This window comes from Diabrotica virgifera, chromosome 3, assembly GCF_917563875.1.
Source record: "Diabrotica virgifera virgifera chromosome 3, PGI_DIABVI_V3a".
Taxonomy (NCBI): domain Eukaryota; kingdom Metazoa; phylum Arthropoda; class Insecta; order Coleoptera; family Chrysomelidae; genus Diabrotica; species Diabrotica virgifera.
Window position 1 is genome coordinate 219,471,886 of NC_065445.1, and position 14,327 is coordinate 219,486,212.

The 14,327-nt window shown below is 32.3% G+C and overlaps 1 non-coding gene across 1 annotated transcript; it reads right to left on the bottom strand.

Moving 5' to 3' along the window:
* Positions 1–11,734: 11,734 nt before the first annotated feature.
* Positions 11,735–11,807, bottom strand: Trnaa-agc (transfer RNA alanine (anticodon AGC)). Its single transcript has one exon. It is a non-coding gene; the product is annotated as a tRNA-Ala (tRNA).
* Between the last annotated feature and the right edge of the window lie 2,520 nt (positions 11,808–14,327).

The window sequence follows — 14,327 nt, forward strand, 5'->3', positions numbered from 1 at the left end:
AGCTTTGAATGTTCTTGGATAACTGTTATTTTTATAATTGCAAATTATTAATTCAGTTAATAAATGTGATAATTTTTTCACTAACTATGTATTCAGTGATTGTAATAATTTATTTGTACAACAAAAACTAATACTCACTCGAGAAAAGAGGAAAAGTGTTAAAGTGATTTTTTAATAATATATTGTTATGGAACGCTTACAACTTTGAACATCTTTAACAACAAAATACTTGGATCACAGAATATATTATCCTGATGTATTCTCTGCTTGGATCTTCCACAAATAATACACAATAAATAACTTTTTATTTAGTTCACGTCTTAAATCAATTATTTATCAAATACACTATATATCAATAATATTTAATCAATAACTCAAAATATTCCCGATGCAATGTCAAATATTTAAAATTGTCACTGATTGTCAGTGTCTGGCTGACAATATATGCTGACAATATTATATTCGGCTGAGTGCGTTGTAAGACAAAGATAGATTTGGAAAATATTATCACGGCATTGTGTTCATTTTTTTCGAATCCTGAAAAAACCAATAAATATTTTTGAAAAATTTAAACGCAGAATGAAAGACTAAATTATTACCGAGGGCCGAAAGTCCCTTAGAATAAATAAAAAGTTTATTTTGAATGAGATATTTGAAATTAAAAATCACACTAAATTTTCTCTTAGTTTTTCACCCCTGTAACTTATTAAAATAAACATTATAGAAGTTCTCAGGGACTTTCGGCCCTCGCTAATAACGTAATCTTTCATTCTGCGTTTAAATTTTTCAAAAATACTTATTAGTTTTCTCAGGATTCGAAAAAAATGAATCCCCATTTGAATAGCATTGCAGCCGAAAATACGTACCGATCCTCTTAACATGTTCGAATTTTTAACTTTTTACTAATTTTGTTTACGGGTGGCGGGCATGGTTTGAAATCAACATTTCAAGCACTTTTTCTTGAATTTTGTTTGAAATTATTTTATTTTAAAATTAAATAAGCATATTCAGTACAATTCAAAGATTCAAGACCAAATATTGAAAAATAAGCCAACGGTGGCATATTTTTACAGGCAGCTCTAAGAAAAAATGGATTTTGCAGTAAAACTCGTCAATGGATCATATGAAATAAAAAATGCTAAAGTATTTTATTAGCTCATGAGTTTCTCGAGGTAACGCTTTTGAGTTTTTTAGTTTCAACGATTTTTGAATTTTTGATATCACTCAAAATACAAGTCAAAATAACGAAATTTTTGTAAAAAAGGGTGAAAATCAACATATTTATTATTGTTAACCAAAACATATCTCGACAGAGTTACCTCACGAAATGTCTAAAGAAAATCTATGAAAAATTTCAGGTGGATTTGTCAAGTAGTTAGTTTTTGAGTTACAATGTCCACCGCTTTTGAAAAAAGCAGTTTGGAGAAAAACGCGTTTGGTTTGACAACTTTTATTTCTATTTGTTTTTTGTCTGTCAAATCGTAAAGTGATGCACGCCGGAATATGTTTTTGAATCGTAGAGTAATTTACAAAAGAGACGGGAACAGCTGTTGAACGTTTCTCACTACGCTCAAGCTACTGCAAAGCAAGTCGATGGTAGGGATATTAAACATGATTTACTTCCGGTAATTTTACTCCGGTCAAGCTGACAATTTTAGAGTATTCTTGAAGTTTATTTATTTATTTATTTATGTACTTTCATTTAAAATAATAAAAAAATCAAAAATTTCAAACAAAAAATTTTTTCAAACCGTACCCCTCCCCCCTAAACAACATTCGCACTTAATTAAGTATGGTATTTCTCTCAAATATATATGTGTATCTATATATCTATTTATTTTTATTTTATCTCTGAACCTATTTCTTTTTTCCCTAATATTGTTCTGAAGCTATTTCCTTGTGACATCTTATGCAATTTACTATGTTATTTGGGAATAAGCCACAATTTAAGTTTGAAATTAAATTTATTTGACGTTTCGATTTCCACTTCGGAAATCGTTATCAAAATAAAAAACATTAATAAATTAAGCATTTATTTAATTAGTTTAATTCATTAATGTTTTGTATTTTGATAACGATTTCCGAAGTGGAAATGGAAACGTCAAATAAATTTAATTTCAAACTTATATTGTGGCCTATTGCCAAATAAAATAGTGAATTTTATTTTCACATTGCTATTAGTTACTTAAATATTTGAAGGGAAATTCCTTGTTTAAACAGATGCAAACACGCATCATACGTAATATACAACACGCGTCATTTAAATCAAAATAAACAAAGTTATAAATTTGAAAAATCTTAAATTCCCTTCATTGTTTTTGTTTTCTTTGAAAGAATTAAATAATATAAAAATATGCACGATGATTTAATCCTATTGAACGAATAATTAACAATATTAGTTATAATTGAAATGACGTTGGCGTTGACTACGTGCAAAACATTTTTGCACAATACCTGTTCATGGATTAAGCAGTGAAAAATAATAACTGATGTTCTGAAAATTGTTCATGGACGTAATCTTTAAGTTTTCTCCACATTACAATATTTTTGTTCCTCTTAAATTTGGTGCTCCGTCAGTTGTTACACTTACTAGGTGGTTACAGCGTTAATTTAAAGTTTTCCAAACAGTTCCAGACTACTTCAAAAATATCGTTTCCATTTGTTGAAATTTCGTGGATTCCATTCAGGGAGCCGACAAAACTCTGCCGGAAACCTAAATAATTGCCAACGTTATGTTGATTATTTCATTCATAGGAGATTCTGACCAATAGAAAGCTACAGAAATCTGAATTAAATCGATAATTTTTGATAATCTCCCATCGTTAAGTATATTACGTCAGATGCCCTTCGTTGCTACGAAAAAATACATTCAGTGACATTAATGACAATTAATGTTTTAAAAATTATAAAAGTGATGACTTTCAGTCGTCAAATATTTATAAAAACTGTGTGTTTAATGGTACTTACATAAATAAATTACAATAAAATTTTGGTTTTGAACAGTTTTATTCATGAAATAATCGCAACAAATTGCACTCGACCTCTGAAATTAATATAGAATTGTTGCTCTCGTGACACTTTGACATAATTTCACTCGCCTTCGGCTCGTGAAATTAAAACTGTCAAAGTGTCACTCGGGAAAAATTCAATAATTTCAGAGCTCTTGTGCAATTACTACTGATTATTTCATTCATAGGAAATTCTGACCAATAGAAAGTTACAGAAATCTGAATTAAATCGATAATTTTTGATAATCTCCCGTCGTTAAGTATATTACGTCAGATGCCCTTCGTTGCTACGAAAAAATACATTCAGTGACATTAATGACAATTAATGTTTTAAAAATTATAAAAGTGATGACTTTCAATCGTCAAATATTTATAAAAACTGTGTGTTTAATGGTACTTACATAAATAAATTACAATAAAATTTTGGTTTTGAACAGTTTTATTCATGAAATAATCGCAACAAATTGCACTCTACCTCTGAAATTAATATAGAATTTTTGCTCTTGTGACACTTTGACATAATTTCACTCGCCTTCGGCTCGTGAAATTAAAACTGTGAAAGTGTCACTCGGGAAAAATTCAATAATTTCAGAGCTCTTGTGCAATTACTACTGAAAATTTGCGGAAAAATCTTCCTCTGCGAAATTGTTAATTAATAGCTGCATTATCTATATTTATTTATTAATATTAGCACTATTTAAAAAAATCTTTAAATGAAAATAATTCACTTTTTTTCCGCGGGCCGCAAAAAAATGTATAAAGGGCCGCATGTGGCCCGAGGGTTGCACTTTGCCCACCCCTGTTCTAGATGGTATCTTTCGTAAACATTCGGCGGAATAAATCTATTAAAGATTAATGTTTGGAAAACATTGAGGGTATTTTATAATCTTTAGGCTTTTAATGCCTGGTTGCACCAACAGATCTTAAGCTCCAGCTTAGACCAGATCAGCCTATACTTTATGGCTTTACATTTAAATTTAAGCTTAAGGCATGCCTTAAACTTAAGATCTGTTGGTGCAACAAGGCATAAGTTTTGGAAGCTTTGGAAATTGAAGGCTAATGTAACAAATTAATCAGTAACATTGCACTAACAGAAAAATTCTTTGATTAACTTCCAAATATTGTTTTTTATATGCATCATATGATTTTGCCCATGACGAGCCGAATGACAATGCTTATGATAAAACACAGTGCTTACGATAAAGTCAGATGATAAATCACACAGTATAAACATGTAAATTTCACTCCATGACCAAATCATATGACAAATCACATGATAAATAATTATGTAATGTAAAGTCGACTTATACACCAGGCTGTATCGTCGCCCCCGCTAGCGAAATTATTCCGATTCGATTTTTTTGCACAAACTTACTCAAAAAGAGGTCCTTATAACATATCCACAGGGTGCCGGGCGGTGCCGTGGTCGAAAAATTGTTTAAACAATTTTTTTTAAACAAATTTACAAAAATATTTTTTCATTTCGAACAATATTTTTTTAGATAATTTTGGTCATTCTGAACAAAAAAGGTCTGTGGTCATTTTTCTCTAAAATTGATTGTTGTCGAGTTATATGCGATTAAAAATTTGAAAAAAGCGAAAATGGCTATTTTCAAGGCTTAATAACTCGATTAAAAATTAATATTATAAAATTCAAAAAGTGACCAAATCAAGTTTGAAACCCGTTCTTCAAGGTCCTGAAGAGATTTTTGTCATTATTTTATTACAAAGCTGCTATATTAACAATTTAACAATTAGCGAAACTATTTCGATTAGATTTTTTTGCACAAACTTACTCATAAAGAGGTCCTTATAACATATCCACAGGATGCCGGGCGGTGCCGTGATCAAAAAATTGGTTAAACAAACAATTTTTTTTAAAACAAATTCACAAAAATATTTTTTTCATTTCGAACAATATTTTTTTAGATAATTTTGGTCATTCTGAACAAAAAAGGTCTCTTGTCATTTTTCTCTAAAATTGATGTTGTCGAGTTATATGTGATTAAAAATTTGAAAAATGCGAAAATGGCAATTTTTAAGGCTTAATAACTCGATTAAAAATTAATATTGTGAAATTCAAAAAGTGACCAAATCAAGTTTCAAACCCCTTCTTCAAGGTCCTGAAGAGATTTTTGTCATTATTTTATAACAAAGCTGCTATTTTTAATTATTAACAATTAGCGAAACTATTTCGATTAGATTTTTTTGCACAAACTTACTCAAAAAGAGGTCCTTATAACACATCCACAGGGTACCGGGCGGTGCCGTGGTCGAAAAATTGTTTAAACAATTTTTATCTACTCTATGTCATATTATGTACTTATAAGTTTTTAGTTTGTGAAAACTGTCATTATAGATAGCAGTGCGTGAAGGGTTTAAAGTGTACGTGAAGTAACAATGTACTTTAAATGGGATTTACTTTTTCGCACACTTTCAATGGGTTTTTTGGCACACTTACATATAATAAAATATCCTTAACTTTCGCGTTGTCATGGTGATGACAATGTGAGCAATGACTTACAACAAAATTTTTGACAGTTTTGTGGTTTGAAAGTAGTTAGGATTTTTAAATGTCAAAGTTCTAAAAATTGTAGAATAGAAATGAATTCCAGTGACGAAGAGTTACAGTTTTTTTATTTGTTTATCGTAGATAAAATATTGTATGTTTTGTGGTTTGAAAGTAGTTAGGATTTTTAAATGTCAAAGTTCTAAAAATTGTAGAATAGAAATGAATTCCAGTGACGAAGAGTTACAGTTTTTTTATTTGTTTATCGTAGATAAAATATTGTATGTTTTGTGGTTTGAAAGTAGTTAGGATTTTTAAATGTCAAAGTTCTAAAAATTGTAGAATAGAAATGAATTCCAGTGACGAAGAGTTACAGTTTTTTTATTTGTTTATCGTAGATAAAATATTGTATGAAACTGTGCGTGAAGTACTTTTTGCGAACTTACGCGATGTATAGCACTCGCTCCGTTGTCGCTCGTGCTCTAAAAATCGCGTGCGTTCGCAAAAAGCATACTTCACGAACTGTTTCATAAATAACTATTTTTAAAACAAATTCACAAAAATATTTTTTTCATTTCAAACAATATTTTTTTAGACAATTTGAGTAATTCTGAACAAAAAAAGGTCTCTTGTCATTTTTCTCTAAAATTGATTGTTGTCGAGTTATATGCGATTAAAAATTTGAAAAATGCGAAAATGGCCATATTCAAGCTTAATAACTCGATTAAAAATTAATATTATGAAATTCAAAAAGTGACCAAATCAAGTTTCAAACCCCTTCTTTAAGGTCCTGAAGAGATTTTTGTCATTATTGTATTACAAACCTGCTATTTTTAATTATTAACAATTAGCGAAACTATTTCGATTAGATTTTTTTGCACAAACTTACTCAAAAAGAGGTCCTTATAACACATCCACAGGGTACCGGGCGGTGCCGTGGTCGAAAAATTGTTTAAACAATTTTTTTAAAATAAATTCTAAAATAATTTTTTCATTGCGAACGATTTTTTTAGATAATTTGGGTTATTCTGGGCAAAAAAGGTCTCTTGTGATTTTTCTCCAAAATTGATTGCATTTTTCAAATTTTAAATCGCGTATAACTCGACAACAATCAATTTTAGAGAAAAATCACAAGAGACCTTTTTTGCTCAGACGTCCCAAATTATCTAAAAAAAATTGTTCGAAGTAAAAAAATTATTTTTGTGAATTTGTTTAAAAAAAATTGTTTAAACAATTTTTCGACCACGGCACCGCACGGCACCCTGTGGGTATGTTATAAGGACCTCTTTTTGAGTAAGTTTGTACAAAAAAATTGAATCGGAATAATTTCACTAACGGGGGTCACGATACATCCTGGACTATAGCACTAATTGTTAATAATTAAAAATACAGCTTTGTGATAAAATAATGACAAAAATCTCTTCAGGACCTTAAAGAAGGGGTTTAAAACTTGATTAGGTCACTTTTTGAATTTTATAATAATAATTTTTAATCGAGTTATTAAGCGCATTTTTCAAATTTTTAATCGCATATAACTCGACAACAATCAATTTTAGAGAAAAATGACAAGAGACCTTTTTTGCTCAGAATGACCCAAATTATCTAAAAAAAATTGTTTAAAATGAAAAAATCATTTTTGTGAATTTGTTTAAAAATAGTTATTTATGAAACAGTTCGTGAAGTATGCTTTTTGCGAACGCACGCGATATTTAGAGCAAGAGCGACAACGGAGCGAGTGCTATACATCGCGTAATTTCCTCAAAAAGTACTTCACGCACAGTTTCATACAATATTTTATCTACTCTATCATAAACAAATAAAAAAACTGTAACTCTTCGTCAAAGAATTCATTTCTATTCGACAATTTTTAGAACTTTAACATTTAAAAATTCTAACTTCTTTCAAACGACAAAACTGTCAAAAATTTTATTGCTGATTATGTCATCATCTTGACAACGCGAAATTTAAGGATATTTGATTATATCAAAGTGTATTAAAAACAGTACGAAAAAGTAAGTCCCATTTAAAATACATTGTTACTTCACGCACACTTTAAACACTTCACGCACTGCTATCTATAATGACAGTTTTCACAAACTAAAGACTTACACATAATATGACATAGAGTAGATAAAAATTGTTTAAACAATTTTTTGACCACGGCACCGCCCGGCATCCTGTGGATATGTAATAAGGACCTCTTTTTGAGTAAGTTTCTGCAAAAAAAATCGAATCGGAATAATTTCGCTAACGGGGGCGACGATAGAGCCCGGTCTATTAAGTATAGGAAGCTATTTAACGACATCTACGATATGGGCCAGATTCCAAAAGATTGGCTTCGCTCTACATTTATCGCCCTTCCCAAAATACCACGTGCAAACTTTTGCAAGAACCACCGACTAACAAGCTTAATGAGTCACTTTTAAAACTTTTCTTGAGAATATTACAAGAATATAACAACACAATAAAAGTAAAAGTGGAAGATGAACTAACTGACCCAATTGAAGCCGGCAATGGGATAAGACAGGAGGATTCCTTGAGTCCTTTATTGTTCAACCTGATCATGGACGAAATAATAAAAAAAGTAAAAACTAAAAACGATCCCAAATGGGAGAAAAACAACTTAAAATAATCTGCTATGCGGACGATGCAATACTAATCTCTCAAAGTGAAGATGATTTACAACGTATGCTGCACCAATTCAACATAATCGCCAGAAAACTTAACATGTTAATTTCCTCAAAAAAGACAAAATGCATGGTTATAACAGTAGATCCAATAAGATGTAAATTGGAGCTGGAAGGTCAGATAATAGAACAAGTGATGAGTTTAAATACCTAGGCATCACACTATCTAGCTACGGAAGGCTCGAAACAGAAGTGGAAGATCAAGTGAATAGAACAAACAGAGCCGCAGGTTGCCTGAATGACACAATATGGAGAAATAAAAATATCGGAAAAGAAATGAAAGGCAGAATTTACAAAACAGTCATCCGACCAATAATGACATACGCGGCAGAAACACGACCCGACGCAGAGAGGACAAAAAGATGGCTCGAAACAGCGGAGATGAAAACCTTTGGAAAAGTCGATGGTAAGCCTCTATGGGACAGAGCTAGAAGTACAGATATACCTACGACGTAGATGCAAGGTGGATAACATTAATAACTAGGTAAGAAACAGAAGAATAGAATGGAATGACCACATAAGCCGAATGGCACCAAATAGGGTAGTCAGGACAGCGAGAGACGGTTCCCCAACAGGAAGACGATCAGTGGGAAGACCACGAAAACGATGGAACGACAACTTACTAGAGGCACATTGAAAAAACAGACAGAGTCATGTCTATACAAAAAGAAGAAGATTATTTAAGAAATTTGAAGAGGTCAGTGGCTGGAGTCAGCTCGGTTTCAAAAATGGACTTGGCACGAGAGAAGAGATCTTTAGTATGCAAACATTAATACATAATTGTTTAGATCAAAGAACGGATGTTTTTATCGTTTCATCGATTATGAGAAACATTCGATAATGTACCTCACGAACTGATGATAAGGACATAAGAATTATCGCCAATCGGTATTGGAACCAGACAGCAACAGTATGTCTTCAAAATTTCAACGAAACAGAAGACTTCTCAATTAAAAAAGGAGTAAGGCAAGGTTGTATACTGTCGCCAATGTTGTTCAATTTATACGCCGAAAAAGCCTTCACAGAAGCAGTGGCAGACTCTGATAAGGGTATTAGTATAACATCAGGTATGCCGATAACACAGCGATAGTGGCAGAGAACAGCGAAGATATTCAATGCCTTTTAAATGATGTAACTCTAGCAAGTGAAGCTCGGGATTTGAAAATAAATATCAAGAAGACAAAAACAATGATCATAAGTAGAAATAATTACCCCAATGCAAAGATATATGTCTCTGGAGAAGAAATCGAACAAGTCAGGCAATTTAAATAATTGGGTTGTCTGCTGAACGAGGGTTGGGACCATCAGAACGAAATAAAGAGCAGAACAAGCCAGAAATGCTTTTTTGAGGCTTCGTAAATTTCTGACTGATCGCAAGTTTGATTTCAACCTCCGATACAAGATGCTAAAGTGTTACGTTTGGCCGGTGCTCTTATACGGAATGGAAGCATGGATGTTAAAGGCTAGTTCCATTAACAAACTTGAATGCTTAGAATGTCAAAAATTGGCAAAAAAATAATTACTAAATAAACTCCTGGACAAAATTAACGCACCACTTTAATTAATCTAAATATTTACAATATGAACACAAAATAAAACTAAGTTACATTGATTTAATAATAAACACATACAAATAAGTCCAACATGACTTTATCATGACCTTAATTTGCCTTATTGTTTCTTTAAAAAAATGTTTTTGCCGGAAATGCGTAAATAAGCTAGGTTAACTCCAAATTGCAAAAAGAAAAAAATCAGTAAACTAACACAATAAAATGCATCTGGATCAACACTAATACCGTGTAGGCCCTCCTCTACTTCTTATGACTGCATTTATGAGTCGAGGCATGCTTGATATCAAATGTTCAACAAAAGCTTGCGGAATATTCTCCCACTCTTCAATAACGGCCTCAATGAGTTGGTTGTGATTGGCAATAGGGGGTCTACGACTTCGAATCTTTGTTTTGAGATAGTCCCATAGATGCTCTATAGGATTCATGTCCGGACTGTTAGGTGGCCACTTTAATAATGGAATATCAACATCATTTAGGTAGTTAATAACCTGTCGAGCCACATGAGGACGAGCGTTGTCTTGCATGAATAAAAAATTAAGTCCAAGAAACGGAGCAAAAGGAATTACATGTTCGACAATAATGTTGTCTAAGTAATAATGGGCATTCATAGACCTCGTACGTATGGGGACCAACTCCGTACGAGCTTCAAAACAAATTTCCCCCCAAAACATTTTAGAGCCACCACCAAAAGGTACTTTAGGAGAGATATTGCAGCTGGCAAACCTTTCTACTCGCCTTCGCCAGACACGCTCACGACCATCTGGAGCTTTTAGGCTTACTCTAGTCTCATCGGAGAAAAGAACTCGTTTCCAATCATCGATGGTCCAATTTTGATACAATCTTGCAAAATTCAATCTCTGAACCCTGTGTTCTCTGGTAAGCAAGGGTTTTTTGGCCAGTTTCCTGTTGCTCAATTCTGCTTCATGTAAACGTCTTCTAACTGTTTGAGACGATATCGCGACATTTCGAACATCTGCTAGTTCATTTTTTAGCAAATTTCTGGTGACTCTCCTAGCTCTGAGAGCACGTTGTCTCAAAAAACGATCATCAATTTGATTAGTGCAACGTTTTCGCCCTTGCCCTGGTCTTCGATGGTACAACCCTGTTTCATTATATCGCCTCACTTTGCGACTGATGCTGGAATGATCTCTTCCTAACAAACCTGCAACGTATCGCATTGAATATCCTTCATCTAGGAGAGTCGATGCTCGCATTGCTTCCTCCATTGACAAATTTCTTTGGCGGTTCATTTTTTTATTTGATTATTATGCAAATGAACTTCCAAACATGCATGTGATGAAAAATATCCCAATAAAAAGCTTGTTTCTCACAAGCACTTTACTTTAGTCGGCACTTTTTATTAAAAGTTTAACTCACTTTTAGTCTAAAACGAAGTTTAATACAAATTATTATTGTTAAAACAAGACATTTCTGTATGAACAAGACTATTATTAGCTTACATAACAACTGTCACTGTCAAACAACTTGTCATAGGCAAGGTCCATAGGCAACTTGTCATACAGTAAATTATACATAAATAAAGATGATTGAGAGAAATATGAGTGGTGCGTTAATTTTGTCCAGGAGTTTAGTTAATAATTACTAAATAGTTAGTAATTTTGTCAATTGTGCCAAAATTGACCAAAAACAAAAAAATTACCAACTAAAATCACTATCCAGTTGTGTCTGAGTTTAGCGAACAGACTATATACGACAGAGATGCAAGGTGGACAACATTAATAAAAGGGTGAAAAACAGAAGAGTATAATGGAATGACAACAAATAGTAGTAAGGACGGCGAGAGACGGTTCCCCAATAGGAAGGCGATCAGTGGGAAGACCACGAAAAAGATGGAATGACAACCTACTGGAGGCACATTGAAAAACAGACAGTCATGTCTACACAAAAAAAAGAAAAATACTTAATACTAAATACTTAAAAAAAATTGTAAAAAAGAATTGGAGGCGCCGGGCATCGATCCCGGTACCTCTCGCATGCTAAGCGAGCGCTCTACCATCTGAGCTACGCCCCCCGATATTTACAATAAATTTCTGTTAACAATCGGTAACAAGACTTGAACTACTTTTAATTTTTTAGGTGTGGTCCAAGACACATTGATTAGTATCAATAATAATGATCAAATTAAAATTGTGGTGAAGGCGACCCCAAAAGATACAACATTTTGTTTATGTAGTTGTACCGTCAAGAAGTAAGATTTGCCAAGCAATATTTTTTATTCAGTAACAATAATTACGACATATAGTACATTCTTTCACGGTTTTTGCTCGAAATTTTAAAGAACAACTTGGATTCACATTTTGGCATACGCATAGCTAACATGTCAAAGAAAAAAAGTGATATTGTGCCGATGTGTGCTTTTGCCCTGAGGGTGACTTTCACCCCCTCTTGGGAGTGAAAAAATATATGTCCAAATTAAGTGTGAAAATGGATAAACTGACTAATTTTAAGTAACTTTTGGTGTATAGAGCTTTTTCGCCAAGTCAACACTTTTCGAGTTATTTGCGAGTGAATATGTTCATTTTTCAACAAAATAACTACATTTTTAGGAGGGTTTTCCGCAAATAAATCAAAAAGTAAATATTTTGTCAAAAAAAAACATTCTTAGCAAAAATAGTAGTACGGCGAGAGACGGTTAAAAAAATGTAAAACAGTAAAAAAAAACGGTGTACGCGTTAGGTCTCTGGACCTCGTAGAACCAGAGTTACAGCCAATGAAAAATATATTCATATTCACCAAATTTTAAATAGAATATTTCGAAGTGAAATACCTAAAAAATTAAGCACTTTTTGAGGAAAACCCTTTATAACTTTTTTAAAGTGTTTAAAAAAAGCTTTATTTCTGTTTTTATAAAAAGTTACTAGCATTAAATTTAAGCAAGTTACGCTCAAAATAAAGTTGGTCCCTTTTGTTTTGGCAAAAACAACTCAGGAAGACCACCCCTTAATTAGCAACTTAAATGAAATTAATCGTTACCTCTCCACATATTATTTTACTTATGTTGCGTTTATATGATCTGTCAGTTTCATCGATTCAAAGTGATTATTTTTGAAAAAATTTGGTTTTAAGGCAAAATTTTTAAAAATTTAAATTTTGAAAAATACCTTTTTTTTCAAAATAACTTAAGAATTGTTAGTGATACCAAAAATCTCGAAAAACAAAAAAAAGTCAGCATTGCTTTTCTAAATATCGTGTATCATTTTTGTTTTTCTGTTAGACAAAAATTGATTAAGATTTGGTGTTTCTAAATTTACATACATTCGTGATCAGTGACTCGTTCAACCCCTTTTAACTACAGTCCTTTCAAAAATAAGGACTTTGAACCGATGAAACTTACAGATCATATAAACAATACATACACGAGTCAAGAAACTTGTGAAGTCGTAACGATTAAGTTCATTTGAGATGCTAATTAGGGGGTTATTTTCCCGATTTTTTACCAAAAAAAAAGGACTAACTTTATTTTGAGCGTAACTTGTTTACTTTTGATGCTAGAAATTTTTTTTATAAAACAAAAATAAAGCTTTTTTAAACATTTTAAATAAGTGGTAATGAGGTTTCCCCGAAATGTGCTTCATTTTTGGTTATTTCACGTTAAAGTATTCCATTTGGAATTTGACGAATATGAACCTATTTTTAATTAGCTGTAACTCTGCTTCTACTAGGTATAGAGACGTGATATATACACCATTTTTTAAAAAATTTTACAGGCTATATTTTTGCTAAGAATGTTTTTTTGCCAAAATACTTACTATTTAAGGTATTTGCGAAAAACCGTTTAAAAGCGTGGCTATTTTGTTGAAAAAATGAACATATTCACTGGCAAATAACTCGAAAAGTATAATGAAAAAACTCTATAGAACAAAAGTTACTTAAAATTAGTCAGTTTATCCACTTCCGGACTTACTTTGGACGAATATTGTTTCACCCCTAAGATGGGGTGAAAACCACCCCCGGGGCAAAAACACATATCGTCAGAATATCACTTTTTTTCTTTGACTTGTTAGCTATGTTTATACCAAATTTCATGTCAATCCAAGCGGTTCTTTAAAATTTAGAGGTTTTGCAATATTTTATTGTTAAAGAACGTACTAATAAATTTAATAATGTAAGGGACCGGATAGCCCAGGCGGTAGTATGTTTGACTTCCACGTAGGTAGGCCGGGGTTCGAAACCCAGCGCCGACAAGAAGATCAAGATATTTTTAAATGTCCATAGGCCCCAAATCGACTCAGCCTGAATAAAACGAGTAGGCCCTAGATATAGCAGCCTACCCTACTATAATCACAAATACCTGGTCTATATAGACATTTAAAATAAAAAAAAATTGCCGGAGAGCCAAATTTTGGTGGAGAGCTAGGTTATACCATAACAAATAAAGTTTTAAAAGTCCCCATCGATCCCATGTGTGCAACAAAAGTTATTCGGAGTCAAAGGTCAAAATTTGAGAATTTTGGATTTTTTTCGAAAACGGTAAGTTTTATCAAAAAAGAACCTTAAACCAAAGTTGTAGATCTTAAAATTCTCTACAAAA